This window comes from Rhinatrema bivittatum, chromosome 1 (genome assembly GCF_901001135.1).
Source record: "Rhinatrema bivittatum chromosome 1, aRhiBiv1.1, whole genome shotgun sequence".
NCBI classification, from domain to species: Eukaryota; Metazoa; Chordata; class Amphibia; order Gymnophiona; family Rhinatrematidae; genus Rhinatrema; species Rhinatrema bivittatum.
Genome location: NC_042615.1, coordinates 749,176,987 through 749,192,712, shown reverse-complemented (window position 1 = coordinate 749,192,712; position 15,726 = coordinate 749,176,987).

Sequence of the window (15,726 nt, the reverse complement as noted above, 5' to 3'; positions counted from 1 at the left end):
TCGATAAATAAATAAATAAATAAATAAGTGTGATCTACTGGCCCAGAGGGAAATAGTGCAATTCCTCTTTCTTGACTGTTGCATAACAACTCTTCCAAGGCATCAGCTTCTGGCTAATGTATGCCATAGGATGTTTTTGACCATCCTTCTCTTCTACTAAAACTGTTCCCAAGTCTACTTCTGAAGCATCAGTCTGCACCGTGAAGGGTTCGATGAAGTCCGGTCTGATCAGGGCCATTTCAGAGCATAATACCTTTTTCAGAGCCCAGAAGGCCTTCTCTGCTTCATCTGTCCAATGGAACATCTCTGGTGCTTTCTTCAACAACAGCCTTGTACAAGACTCCACCTTTTCTGAGTAATTTGGAATAAACCTTCTGTAGTACCCTGTAAGGCCTAGGAACGTTCTCACTTTCAGTTTTGTTTGCGGGACTGGCACCTAGGTGATTGCCTCAAACTTCTGGGTCTGCGGATGGACCTTGCCTTTCTCCAAGGTGTAGCCAAGATACTGGATTTCTTGCCCTCCCAACAAGCATTTCTTAGGGATGGCCATCAGTCCTGCTTTCCTCAGACTGGTTAGCACAGCCTGGAGTTGGCTTAGATATGTCTTCCAATCTGAGCTGTACACCACGATGTCATCCAAGTAGGCACTTTGATGTGGGTAGATCAGGCGGTTAACCAAGTATTGAAACACTGTAGGGGGCAACATGGAGTCCAAACGGGAGTATAGTAAACTGGAAAACTCTCCTTGGCATCAAGAATGCAGTCTTCTCCTTTACCACTGACATGAGAGATATCTTCCAATACCCTTTTGTAAGGTCCAGGGTAAAGATGAATGGGGCTGATCCCAGATGTTCAATCAGTTCATCCACTTGTTCCATTGGGTATGTGATGAGTTTTGAGACCTCCTTGACTTTTTTAAAATCAATGCAGAACCTTATGCTCCCATCTGGCTTCAGCACCAACACTGTAGATGAGGAACAATCACTATTAGACTCCTCTGAGATGGAGCATTTCCTTCACTTTGATCTCAATCACACAGCACCTGACCTTGGGAATCTGATAGGGTCGGTGCTGTACCATAACTCCAACAGGCGTAATAATGTCATGCACCACCAGATGGGTATGACCTGGTAGGTTTGAGAAGATCTTGTTTTGCTCCACCAGCTGCTTTATGTCAGCTGTCTGGGCAGTGGACACCTGTTCTCTGAAATAATCTGGGTTCGGTCCACTTCAGGTCCATCATCTGGACCAAGCTCTCCTTCTTGCACCACTCTGCACTCCTGTGCAACCCACTTCTTCAGAAAGTTTACATGGTAGATTTGAGTTGTTTTTCGTTTATCTGGCTAGGCTATTTTGGAATCCATGGGCCCTATTTTCTCCAAAAGTTCATAGGGTCATTGCCAACAGTCTAACAATATGCTTTCTGAAGATGGAAGGACAAGGACGTGGTCTCCCGGCTGGAATACACTTTGGACCGTGGGGTGATTGTAACTTTGGGCTTGGGTAAACTGAACCTTGTCTAGGTATAGGCAGCCACCTTGACAGCCTTTTTTAGGTGATCCTGTACTTGGAGAATGTAGTTAACGAAGTTCTGCCTGGGGTGCCTTTCATCTTTCCAAGTCTCGCAAACTATGTCCAAGATTCCTCTTGGTTTCCTCCCATACAGTAACTCAAAAGGGGAAAACCCACTTTGCAGATTGCGATCAGCATGTAGAGCAGCAATGTGTCCCAATTCTTGCTGTCTTCATCCACAAATTTTCTCAAAATTTGTTTGAGGGTCTGAATGAAGCGGTAAACAAGACCATTGGTCTGTGGGTGATACACCGAGGTACATAGAGTTTTTACCTTGAGCATGGTGCAGAGTTGTTCATTGCCTTGGACACGAATGAGGTTCCCTGATCTCCTTGGGTAGCCCAAGTCATAAAAAAATCTTCATTAGGGTGATCACCACCTTTGGGTTCTTCATATTTCATAGCGGTGCTATCTCCATTTATCTTGGGGTGTAGTCCAGAATGACAAGGATGTACTTATTTTCTCAAGTAGATCTCTCTATTAGCCCCACAAAGTGCATGCCTGCCCTTTCAAAAGGGTTCTCATTTATGGGCATGGGTATGAGAGGTGCCACCTGTACATCAGCAGGTTTTGTGAGTTGGCAGGTAGGACAGGACCAGCAATACAACTGGACCTGTTTATGTAAGTCCGGCTAATAAAACTGTGCCAATATTTTCTCTTGGGTCTTTTCCTCCCCAGTTGACACCCTAGAAGGTGGCTGTGTGATAGTTGCATAACCTTCTGATGATATAGTTTGGAAACTAGGAGTTGTTCAATCAATTCCCCCTCCTCACTTCCCTTTGTTACTTGGTAAAGTAGGTCCCATTTCATTATGAAATAAAGAGGAATAGGGTCTGTAACCTGCACTCCATGGATAAGCTTTCCATTTGCCCTCTGTATACGCTCCCGTGCCCACTTAAAGGACTTATCCTCCCTCTGGGCTCATCAGAATCTCCCTGGGTTGCCCCCTTTTCCCACTCAAAGGAGCCAGTATGACATTCTGAATGGGTTACTGCCCTTCCCCTGACTCTGACTCTTTCTCTCTGGCTGCCTCTAAATTAGCATAACTGTATTTGTTCTGTTGGCATCATCTTCAGGACTTAAGAATCTTAGAGACTTTATGGTATAGACCTGGATCTTCTAAGGTAAAGAGTTCTGGAAACACCAATTTTTCATTGTTATGGCTGCACAAATCTGTTGTGAGCTTGTTTCACACGTTTTCAAAGTTTGGATAGTCCCGGACTACCACCATGGGATAAGGTAGCCAAGGAAGAAGTCCCACCTCTATTCTATCTTGGTTGACTGGGATCTTCAGTTGTATCTGGCTTGTTGGATGGATACTGCCCTTGGGCCCCTTGGATGCATGCCAGGGTCATGACTCTGTTGCAGTCAATCTGGACCCACTTCACTAATTCTCTTTGATTGAGCATTTTTATACTCACAGAGTCCACTAATGCCTGAGTTGGAATGCCATTTAACTCACCCACAACCACAAAGGTAGAGACTCCCTGACTGGGGAGATGCATGAAATTACAAAAGTGTGTGGCCACATTATTATTTTTCATTGGCTATTCCTCTCTGTGAGGACAGTTCCATGCAAAATGGCCTCTCTCTTCACAGCTGAAACATGGCTGTCTGTGGATTTTGTGGCTGAGGTAAAACATCCAACCTATCTGGCTCCACCAGCTGTCTGGGTCTCCTGTTCTTAGGACTCTAGGTGGTCTCCCTTGAGCCCGTGGCAATTCAGGGATGGACTGAGCTTGGTAATGAGCCTCCACCAATGTTGTCTCTCATGTAAGATTCAAGTGTCTGCACACTCACTGCCACATACGGCATTCTAGGCCATCTAGGAATTGTTCCAGCAAAACCATGTTAACTACTTCCAGCCCAGTCTTCCTTTTCAGGCACAGCCACTTCCACGAGTTCTCCTCTGGTTGAAGCACTCCTTGCTAAAATCGCTGTCAGTAGCCTTCTGGGGTGAGTTCCTCTCTGTCTAAGATGGCTGCTTTGACCCCACCTCTTTTCAAGGGGTGGGGTTAGGGCATGGTTAAAAAGTTTTTATGCTGGTGCTGCTGTGGGCGATAATGTTTTATCGCTGGCAGTAGTGTCTGAAATAACACCACCTTTTGTAGTGACACTATGGGGATGAAAGTGTGCGGCACGGCTGAAACCATGGCGGGCAAAATAGCACTGCTGCGATACAGCCAGCTGCATATTATCGCCTCCCTGCCCCTTTTCTGGCCTTCTGTAAGATAGCTGGTTATATCCAATACTGTGTCTGAAGATAGACCTCTTAGTGTCTTTGTGTGGTAGTAAATACCCTGACTGAAGATGGGAGAATTTATAAAGACATTGATGTGTATAAAACATGAGTTTAACAAAAAAAGGGATAGATCTCAAGTCCTTAAAAAATCTTTATTATTATAAAAGCAAGTTGCTCAATAATAGCCCAATTCCAGCCAAGTTTCACCACATAAAATGGGCTGCTTCAGAGACTGTATGAGCACGATATCAATCATAAACTGTCTTGCAAAACCTGTTGATTGGTAACCATCTATGGTATCTGTCAAAATCTCCGGTCGGCGGCTGCCTGCACATGCATGTGTTGAGTGAGTCGGATGCATGCTTCTCAGCTGTCTGTGCTTGTAGAGCTTTGGTTACCGGCTCAGGCTCCTTCGAGGCTGCTGCTGTCGTGCTGATTTACAGAGGGTGCTGCAGGCAGCCGCTGACCTGTAATGTTTTCTGATTACCTGTGTTAGCTAAATAGTGATGTTCCATGTGATGGCCACTGTGTCTGATAACCTTATCTCGCCTTCCTCTTGTGCCTGATAGTTTGGATTTTTTCTTGTTGCTTTTATGTTATGTTTTATTTGTTAATGGTTGCACACTGCATTGGGCAACCTCACTGAGGTTGGAAATTTAGCATAAAAGTTGTATAAGTTAAAGATTCTCCCAAAATGCACCACTTTGCTGTTATGCCCGTTGGTTGCAGACAACTGCGACCACGTCTACTTACATCCTGCACCGTTCTCCTGCCCTCCCCAGGACTGCTTATGGCACAGGCTAATCTCCACCGCCGCATTCCCCATGGTTCCTCATGGCGGCCAAGATGCTGCCACCACCTATGTTGACTTTGGGCCTTCCTGGGCACGCGCGCGCCACCAGGCCCTCTTTTGAAGCCTCTTCGGCGGGAACCTTTGGGGGCGACTCTGATTATGATGTCATCGGATCAAGGTACTTAAGCTCCATCTTTGCCCTCAGCTAGCTGACTTAGCAACGAGTTCTTCATGTCTCTACTAGCTTCTGCCTCCGTGTTCCTGTGGCTATGCTATTGGACTCCATTGGACTTTGGACTCTGTCTAGTAGGGATGTGAAATGTTTTTCTGATGATTGAAAATATCGGACGATATTTGCAAACTTGGCAAAATTCGGGGGGGGGGGGGGGGGCCCGAAACCGATAGGAAAACCCCACGAAAATCTTTGTGTGGTTTTCTTATTGTTTTTGGGGGGGAGGGGCGGGAAGAAAGGGCACACTGAAAAACAACCCCCAAACCCACTCTGAGCCTTTAAATCAAATTGTTTCAAAGTATTTCGAATCCCCCACCCTCCCAACCCCCCAAACCTTTTTTAAAGTACCTGGTGGTCCAGCGGGGGTCCCGGGAGTGATCTTCCGCTCTCGGGCAATCGGCTGCCACTAATCAAAATGGCACCGATGGCCCTTTGCCCTTACCATGTGACAGGTGCTATCAGTGCCATTGGCCGATAGCACCTGTCACATGGTAACACATGCCATTGGCCGATAGCCCCTGTCACATGGTAGGAGCAATGGATGCCCGCGCCATTTTTAAAGATGGCGCCGGCCGTCCATTGCTCCTACCATGTGACAGGGGCTGGCCAATGGCATGGATAGCCCCTGTCAAATGGTAAGGGCAAAGGGCCATCGGCGCCATTTTGTTAACTTGCAGCTGACGGCCCAAGAGCGGGAGATCACTCCCGGGACCCCCACTGGACCACCAGGTACGTTAAAAAAGTTTTTTGAGGGGGGGTCAGGAGGGTAAGGGATTCAAAATAATTAAATGTAAAGGTTCGGGGTGGGTTGTTTTTTTTTTCGGCACGAGTCAGCCGATAAAAAACGCTAAGAACTGCGGGAACAAAGATTTCCCACCGTTTTTCCCTGAACCCGATACTGGAAACGAGTCTGGTACTGATTCACATCTCTACTGTCTAGTACCCGCTCCTCGGGGGCCAGTCTGCACACCCTATGGGGACCTGGTCTCCTGGCCTCCCCTGCTCCTTGGGCTGGTCCTGCACTTCCTGAAGTCCTACCCTGCAAGGCGCTCCTCGGGGCTGCCCCCTGGAACACTTTTACCATTCAGGAGTTCTACTTGATTGCTTCCCTGCTCCTCGGGGTTTGCCTACGTGCTGTGCAAGACTGTCAGCGCTTCCCTGCTCCTTGGGGTTGCGCCTACGTGCTACAAAGACTGCTAGTGCTTCCCCACTCCTCGAGGCAGTGCTTCTGTACCATACAGAGACTGTTAGTGCTTCCTACTCCTTGGGTTTCAGCATACGTCATCATTGGAGACCTGACTTGGGCTTCTCTACTCCGCGGGTTGACCTATGTAACTACATCTGCACCTCCTTCGCTCCGCCCCTCGGGGCTGCCTCTCCAGAATACCTCCTGCATGCTAGTCTCGCGCCTCCCGTACTGTGACCTGCCTGGCGCCTTCTCCCCCGGGGGTCTCTGTCCAGGTATTATCTCTAGTCTGTATATCTACTGGGGAATTCCTCCTGACTCCTTCGGACCTCTCCACAGTCTCACTCAGAGCTCCCTGCTGTGCCTGACCTCCCGACGGTGTGGACCTGTGGGGCTCATCCCCACAGGTAGTAACAACTCGCATCTTGGGCCAAGGGTTCACATACCCACAAACCTTAACATTTGCATTTGTTTATATTAAATTTCATTTGCCACTTGGATGTCCAAATTTAAAATCTTTGTAAATCCTTTTTTTAAACAATCTGGTTATGTTTAAAGTGTTCTACATAGTTTAATATTGTGGGCAAATTTTGCAGCTTCATTCATCACTTCATGCCATAGAGCATTTGTAAATAAATTGAATAATACTTGGCCTAGTATTGACCTTTGGGCCCTCCACTATGTCCCTCCACTCTAGTTTGAGAACTGTCCATTCAGTCTCATTCATTGCTTCCTCCCTTTTAACCAATTACTGTTCCATGAATTATGTTACCTCCATCCCACAGTCCATCACTTTGCCTAATAATCTCTCATACAGTACTTTGTCAAACGCCTTTTAAAGTCCAAATATAATATGTTGATTTGTTCACAGACATTCATGTGCCTAATTACAATTTCAAAGAATTCTAATAGATTTGTGAGATGGTGTAGGCTAGAAATTTTTAAAATAAATAAATAAATGACTTGCGTTCCTGAAATCCATACTAGCTACTCCTAATTGTACCATTTTCTTCTACTGAGTACATTTTCAAAGGAGATATGTGCATAAAATTTGCATATACATGTGTAAGTAGCTTGTATTCGTGTGCATGCTTTGTGCATATTTTTGGTTTCCATGCACATTCACCGGCTCGGTCCAGGGAAATTCTAGGGCAAGGCCAAGAGGTAGGCACGTAAGTTGCTATTTCGTAAGAGATTTACACGGATACATTAGGCGACTTATCTGCATAATTTTACATTTGCTAATTATCTAGCTCAATTGATAGACTCCTCTGTCTGCTAGTTTTGGTGGGAGGTCTAAGTGAACGGGAGGAGGTATTGGCAAACTGGTGATTTCAAGAACACATGCATATTTTAAAATATACTTACTTTCACATGTAAATCAAGGTTTTACATACACAAGTTATATTTTTTCCATGCATAAAATATACACACGTAGAGTATGTTTATAAAATAGGTGGAGAACATAATGCTTTCAGTACATTGTAAATATTTGTACATAGTGAAACATACACACATATGTTGGAGTGGATATACGTGTATTTTATAATCCATGCCAAGCAGATATTCACGGATGATAAAATACAATAGTAGATCTCCTCATGGCCATATAAGGGCATATATGGGGTCATGCGGCGATCTTTGAACGTTATTCTTTATGGGTTTAATGATTTTGTCCTTAATAATTGTCTCACCATCTTACCTAGTATTAGACTTATAGGTTTATAATTTCAGAGTTCCCTCTGCTAGGGCCTTTCTTAAACTATTATCACATTAGTATATTTTAAAAAAGAAAATATTTTGCAAGTCTTGAATATGACTTTTTTGTCCAGTTGCCTTCCAGCATGAATTCCATGTTGTTGCTGAATGAATTCCAAAACATATTAGCAAACTACATTTTGTGTATTTTTTGTATCTCACAAACATGCAACCGATTCAAAATCAATGTTTTCAACTCATCCCCTTGAGTGTTTGGTTGTAGGGACTTATTCATTAAGATTTTGACCATATGTATTATTTGGAAGAAAACCAATACTGAGAAGGCTCAGCCAAGGAAACATGTTGTTTTGTTTCTTCCTCCTGCCTCAAGCAACTAAAATAAAATTATTTATCTAATGCATCTTGTGAGGACCTTAAAGATGCATTTTGCCTGAGAATAACAAAAGAGGACTGGCAGAACTCTTTTCAACAAATTGAAAGCCTGTGTGGTCTTTTTGTTTTGAAAAGTGGCTTCCTGAAAGCTTCTGTTCTCTTCGGTACAGCAAAGCCCAGAAGCAGCAGCCTTTTTTGTGCAGTTTTTCTTATTTTCACTATTTAATCCGGTCCCAATTTGCTTTCCTGTCTTCTTTTTCTGTTGCGCTCCGTAATGTCAAACTTTTCTTACACTCATTGCTTTGATTTGTAGAAACCTTGAATACATTGCTCAAGTTACTGCCATTAAGAGGTGAACGTATGGTAGGGGTAGTCCAGTAGCAAGTCAAAGAGGAAAATACCTTTCAATGACCTTTTTGCTACTGGGGAATGCTCCTGGCAGCTCCCATGATGACTCAGTGTGGAGGGAATTACAGCTGTATCAACAAGTGTAATAACGTTTTGCAGACAGTCTAGAATATTGAATACACAGCTGAAAATTTGCATCTTAATAAGGCCTTAACAAAAAATAAAAGAGAAAGCCTGTTGATAATAAAAATGATGGAACTATGGAACTTGTTGCCAGAAAATGTGGTTAAGGCTAGTAGCATAATTGAGTTAAAAACATGTTTGGACAAGCTTCTGGAGGACAGGTCCATAAGTAATTATTAGCCAGATAGATCTGAGTTTTCCAACTCTTAATTTTTAGGGAGAGCAACATGGAACAGACTTTTGCCATGGGATTTGCTGGGTACTTATAGATGACTTGGACTGGCCACCATCAGAGACAGAACTCTAGGCTTGATGGACCATTGGTCTGACTCAGCAGGGCACTTCTTATGTTTTTATGTTTCTAATTGTTATTGCTATTACCTCATTTTCATTATCACTAAATACACAAAATCAAAATGCAAAACAGATACATTTTCTATTTTTTCCATAAAGAAAATAGTTGACAAATATCAGGCTTGTGTCTTATGTTTTTATATGCTTAGTAATAAATGAGATCAGGCTAGCGTTAATGATTTACAAGGAAGTATTATTACTCATCCTTTAACAATTATCAAGATGCTAAACAAAATCTGGGTGCATCACTTGCAAACTCATGTTAAGGGAGCTCAAGTTGGGAAGAAAAAATATTTTTTTTAAAGAAAATATCAAAGAAATTGAATGCAAAGTAAGTTACAGAGTGGTAGTTAATGGAAACCTACAAACATGGAGCTGAAGAACAGTTTAGTTTTCACTAAGGTTTCTGGGAGCACAACCCATTGCTCATTATATATTGTTGATTTGTGGTTGCGTTAATGCAGATGCAAAGAACAACTAACATGATTATTACAAAATATGTCACCAATTGCAAGGAATTATGATGCACCCACGTTTATTTCATCACCTGCTTCAGTAGTCACATATTCTGCCCCTATTTCTGCTTCCAGTGCTGTCCAGCTTAATGTCCTGATTAAAACGAGGAACTGGTTCAGTGTGAAAGATGCCTGCAGGCCAATTCCCTGAGAAAACAGATGGCAGAGAGGGGATATCAAGACTGAGAAGCATCTGGCAGAATGAAGTGCTTAAAGAGGCATCAAAGATGGAAAACTCAAGCATAGGGGAAAGTGAAACTGGACCATAAAATGACAGCTGGACCCAGATTACTACAGCCACTAAACCCCAGACCTCCGACTCCAATTTCCCTTAAATTGAAGAACTGGTATGCAGCTCTGGAAGTGGAGGAGGAGAAACCATCCCAGAATATCGATGAACTGAAAGTTGCAAACCTCAAAGCTGAGGGCTCAATAACCACTGCACCTGTGAGGCAGAGTTTTAGTGGTGGTTTGTGACTTGCTTCTGAGAAGCATGGAGGTATCCATATGCCAAACCAGACATGTTGTCTCCAGAAGTGTATTGTCTCCCTCCGGGAGGCGTAAATCCCCCGACAAAGGTAAGGATGGGGTTTAGACAGGGCCGGGCGGGTGGGTTAGGTAGGGGAAGGGAGGGGAAGGTGAGGGGACTCTATATACAAAAAATAATATTAAAGCAACAGAACTGCAGGTCTTATGAGGTAAGGGTGGAGGCTCTGTGGGTTGATCTGGAAAGAGGGAATGGAACATCTATATTGGTGTAATATGCAAAACTCTATCATAGGCAGAAGAAAAGAATAGAGATTTAATGGAGGATTTCACAAAATTGTAATGAAAGGTAGGTGTTATTGCTAAGTGATGTTGATTGGGACATCCGGACTGCGATGTTATCTAGAAGCAGAGAGATTTTAGATTCTTTGCAGGGAGAATTGTTTTGTCAACTGATAACAGAACCCACACAGGAGGGAGGTGAAATTGGACCTGGTGCTTACTAGTGGGGAGAATGTTTCTCATGTTGTAGTGGATGATCATCTGTAATCTGTGATCACCATGTGGTGTGGTTCAGTATTAGAATGCAAGTGGTGAAGGTTCATTCAAAGGTGAACATCCTAAACAGAAAAACTAACTTTCTTAGTAGCTCAAGGTTAGCTAGATGGAAAGATTTAGAGGAAGTAGAAGAGCAGTGCGTAAAACTAAAATAAGATATTGTAAGAGTAACTAACATTTTTGTCAGTAAATAAAGGTAAAAAGAAAAAGTGGCCATTTATAAGTGTTGATACAAGGTGATTAGGGGTGACAAGTGCCAACCCCCCCCCCCCCCCCCCCCCGCCAAAAAAAAAAAAGCTTGCCACCCCAGTTTCAAACATCAGATCTGGCCCACGGCAAACCAAACACATGCCTGATCCAAAGGGGTGCAGTGCAGACTCCTGATCCTCCTCCTTATTTCCTCCTCTCCCCATCTCCCCTTCCCTGTGTGAGCAACAGTAGGATAAGCATTTAAGTCTACCTCATTTGCTGCTGCCATGGATCATTTTCGTGATAGAAGTTATGTGATTGCACTGCTTCCACTGTAAGACAGGCCTTATGACAGTAGGAGATGATGTTCACTTAAATGTTGCTCCTGCTTTTGGCTTGCCGCTTGTGAGGGAGTGACACCGAGTACTGAAGCTGCTAAGTCATCAGATGCAGTGAGGAAAGTTCTGCAGAGAATGACAAAGTCATCCTGATCTACCATGACCAGCACAGAATCATGCTGTCTCTCCTGCACCCCCCAGAGAGACTGTTGGTGGCCAGTGACCACAGGATAGGGTTTCTAGATGTCAGTGGTATTTCAAAGCAGGGTGCCTTCTTCCACACAGTGGTTCAGTACTGGAACCTGTTCATGATGGACAGGTGCGATGAGAGCCCTGTGAGACTGACCACACTAGAGAACAAAAAAAAAGGGTAAGTGCATATAATAATAATCAACACATGAAACTTCAATAAATAGTTTTTCAAAATAACATATACAATTTCTTTAATATAATCACACCATATACAAATTAGTATTCTGAACTGAAAGTGACATAGACAGTATGACATTTATAAAATAAAGACCATAATAATAAATTCAAAATAAATAAGCACATTCAACAAAACACACATGAATACTCCCTCCCTCACTTATCACTCTTTCCATATACTTTCTTCCCCAATCACAGTAAACAATATAACATTTACAAAATAAAGACCATGATAAATTCAAAACAAATATACATTAAACAAAATATATATTAATACTTCCTCCCTCACGTATCACTCTTCCCATATGCCTTCTCCCACTTTTTTCTTTTAAACCTTCCCCTATATCATATACATTTATTTATTTATTTATTTATTTATTTATTTATTTAAAATCTTTTCTATACTGTTGCTAAGTTATCTACCATCGCAACGGTTTACAAGTTGGCACATAAATTAATGTGGGGAAATTGTACTATCGTACATTCTAACAGGTGCCATCAAAGGTTTAGTTACAATAAATCATTAAAGACAAATAATTGTTTAGTGAAGTAGGTCATGACCGGGTGTACCAGGAAGGTACTGTATACGGGTAAAATTCACTAATCATAATGTTATAAATATGTTTATAGTAATGTAGAGTTCATGGAGCCCTCTACTGCATGTTACTAATTGTTGTGTATCGGTGCTCTTCTGCCTCTTCCTGAATGTTTTCTAATTTCCCGTCTCTTTATAGAATGCTTGTTTAAAAAGCCATATTTTTAAACTTTTCTTGAATGTTTTGAGATCTCTTTGTAATAAATCTCTATGGACCTACATAGAACATTTATTTATTTTATTTAAAATTTTTATATACCGGCATTCATAAAAAACATTAAACCTAGATCCCCAGTTAATCTACATTTGTCCAAAAAAAGAAGCTGAAACAAGAAGCTAAACTTCTGTTGCCAACACATCCACATATAAATGTCTCTAACGATTTTTAACCAATCTTCCTCTCACAATGTGTTTTTGTTCAAAGCACCTTGCAGCAAATAGTTAACATTCAGAGTGACTCCCCAGTCAAAATTCAGAAGATGAAATCACACACAGGAGCGCCTCATAGCAGCTGATAGGTTCTTCAAACACCTCCAGCAATAAATGCACAATTAAACCGCCTCCTCTATCAAAATCTATACAGGAATGCCTCCTAGTGATTGATGCAGTTTCAAAGCAAATCCCAATGTAATTTAGTTCACTTCTTGACATAGACCTATGTTCCACCTCATATATGAGATGCTTCAGAGGAAACTAAATAGAGAAACTACAACATGTGAAACTAAAACACTACCCACCCAACCTACAAAAAATGGCACAAAGACCAAAAAACAAAACCTTCACTTAATATTACACACACTATGTTACGATCCCGGTCACTAGCCTAGTGACCGGGCTCTTACCTTCCTCCGTGGCGCCGCGAACCGCCGGGTTTCTGGCCTCCAGGGCCGCATGGCAGAGGCGTCTCCTCGTGGAGACGCCGTCAGAAACTCCTCCCCCCAGCCCTGGTACGCGCGCGCGCGAAGAGCCGTGTTTTGAGGCGTCTGCACCCGGATGTGCAGACACGCCTCTTTTGACGTCAGCTGATTGAGCAGGGGATTTAAGCCGGGACTTTTGAAGTTGCAATTCGCCTTGCAACGAGGTTTCTCTTCGGAGTGCTAGTTGCCATCGTTCGTCTGCCTGCCTGGTTCCTGACTTCAGCCTGCCTGACTCTGGTATCGTTTATCTGCCTGCCTGGTTCCTGACTTCTGCCTGCCTGACTCTGGTATCGTTTATCAGCCTGCCTGGTTCCTGACTTCTGCCTGCCTGACTCCGGTATCATTTGCCTGCCCGGTTCCTGATCTCTGCCTGCCTGACTCCGCTCTCTGCCTGCTTGTACCCCGGTTCGTATCGCTTCCTTGGATTCTTCTGTTATCACCTAAGACCCAGCGGTCCGGGTCCCTACAGGCTCCTCCTGGGGGGATCTCGGGCTTCCAGGGCGAAGACTCCTAAGCCCTAGTGACCCGGGCCTCTACAGCTCCTCTGGAGGGGTCACGGGTTCCCAGGTGAAGATTCATCGTTTCATCTAGTCTGCCTCCCGTCCGTCTCCCTCCGGCGGTCGGCCCAAGGATCCACTTCCGGATTGGTCAATCACAACAGTTTGCAAGGCCATGGATCCGGCAGATCTCGCTGGGCTTCAGGCCATTCCTGGGTTGGCACAACGCCTGGTGCAGCAGCAACAGGTGTTGGATTCGTTAGTAGCCACGGTTGAGCGCATGGCTACTCGAATGGACAATGAACCTCCTGGACAGGCTCCGTCTCCGGTTCCGGCTCCAGTAGTCACATTCCAGACTCAGACCCAGCTGCCTGCTCCTTCTCGTTATGCTGGGGATGCCAAAGCTTGCCGTGGTTTTCTCAATCAGTGCTATGTGCGGTTCGCTCTACTTCCCAATCAGTTTCCTACTGATGCAGTCAAGGTGGCGTACATTTTCTCCCTGCTGGATGACAAGGCACTGAATTGGGCATCTCCTATGTGGGAGAAGAATGATGCCGCTCTCTCGAGTCTGGACCTCTTTGTGGCTGAGTTCAGAGCCGCGTTCGATGAGCCTGCTCGCCAAACTTCAGCGACTTCGGAGCTCTTGCAAATTCGCCAAGGACCACGTACACTGGCGGAGTACGCTCTGGAGTTCCGCACCCTGGCACTTGAGGTGGGGTGGCGAGATGATGCCCTTCGGGGGATTTTTCTTGAAGGTCTAGCAGGCCGGATTAAAGAGATTCTTGCTGCCAGAGAGCTCCCTGAAGATCTCAATGCTCTCATAGAGCTTGCGGGACGCATTGATCAGCGGTTGCAACAGCGGGCTAGAGAGGTACGCCCACTACGGCGCATGTCGCCACTAGCGCCGGTCTCGTCTAGACCTCTTGCCTCTGTTCCCCGGTCTACGGGGGCTACCGCAACACCATCTTCTGATGAGCCAATGCAGCTGGGAAGAACTACCCTGACTGAGGAGGAGAAGCGCCGCCGCAGGACCCAAGGTCTGTGTTTGTATTGCGGCGGGAATGGACATTTCCTGTCTAATTGCAAAGAACGGCCGGGAAACGCTCACGCCTAGGAGTAAGGGAGGAGTGTCCCCTGGGCTGTTTGAACGCTGCTCCTCAATGTACGGTACCGGTAACTTTAAAATTTCCCGAGGAGTCTTTTGAAACTCGGGCTCTGATCGACTCAGGGGCTGGAGGAAACTTCATTGCTCAGTCTCTGGTTGAGCGCCTGCAAATAACTACTCAACCTCGGGAGCCCTCCTTGCGAGTCACCTCCATTCAAGGGACCCCATTGGCCGGGAGTATCTCCTTGGTTACAGCTCCGATTTCTCTCCAGACCGGCCTGTTCCACAGCGAGGTGATCTCTTTCCTGGTCTTAGAAAAGTCGGTACATCCTATAGTTCTTGGCCTACCGTGGTTACAACAACACTCTCCTATAATTCACTGGGACAATTTACAGATTGCTCAATGGAGTCCACAGTGCTTCCAGTCCTGCATTACTACTACTGGGAGTTCTCCCATCACTCTGGCACATGCGGGGCCAATTCTTCCGGCGGTGTACAGTGAGTTCTCCGATGTATTTTCTAAGGAAAAGGCGGAGTTGCTGCCACAACACCGTCCCTTCGACTGTGCCATCGAGCTTCTTCCCGGTACTACACCACCCCGGGGTAGGGTGTATCCGTTATCCCAACCAGAGACTAAAGCCATGTCCGATTATATTAAGGAGAACCTCGCTAAGGTTCTCCTTAATATAATACGTCAGTCTAAGTCTTCTGCAGGGGCAGGATTCTTTTTTGTAGCCAAAAAGGACGGATCTTTACATCCTTGCATCGACTACCGTGGTTTAAATAGGATTACTAAAAAGAACCGCTACCCGTTGCCCTTGATCCCAGAACTTTTGGACAGACTCCAGGGGGCTCGAGTTTTTACCAAACTGGACCTAAGAGGAGCCTACAATCTAGTGCGCATCCGTCCCGGGGATGAGTGGAAGACTGCTTTCAACACCCGGGATGGGCACTACGAATATCTGGTTATGCCATTCGGCTTGTGCAATGCTCCTGCCGTATTCCAGCATCTCATGAATGAGATTCTTAGGGGTAGATTTTCAGAGCCCTGCTCGCCTAAATCCGCCCAAAACCGGGTGGATTTAGGCGAGCAGGG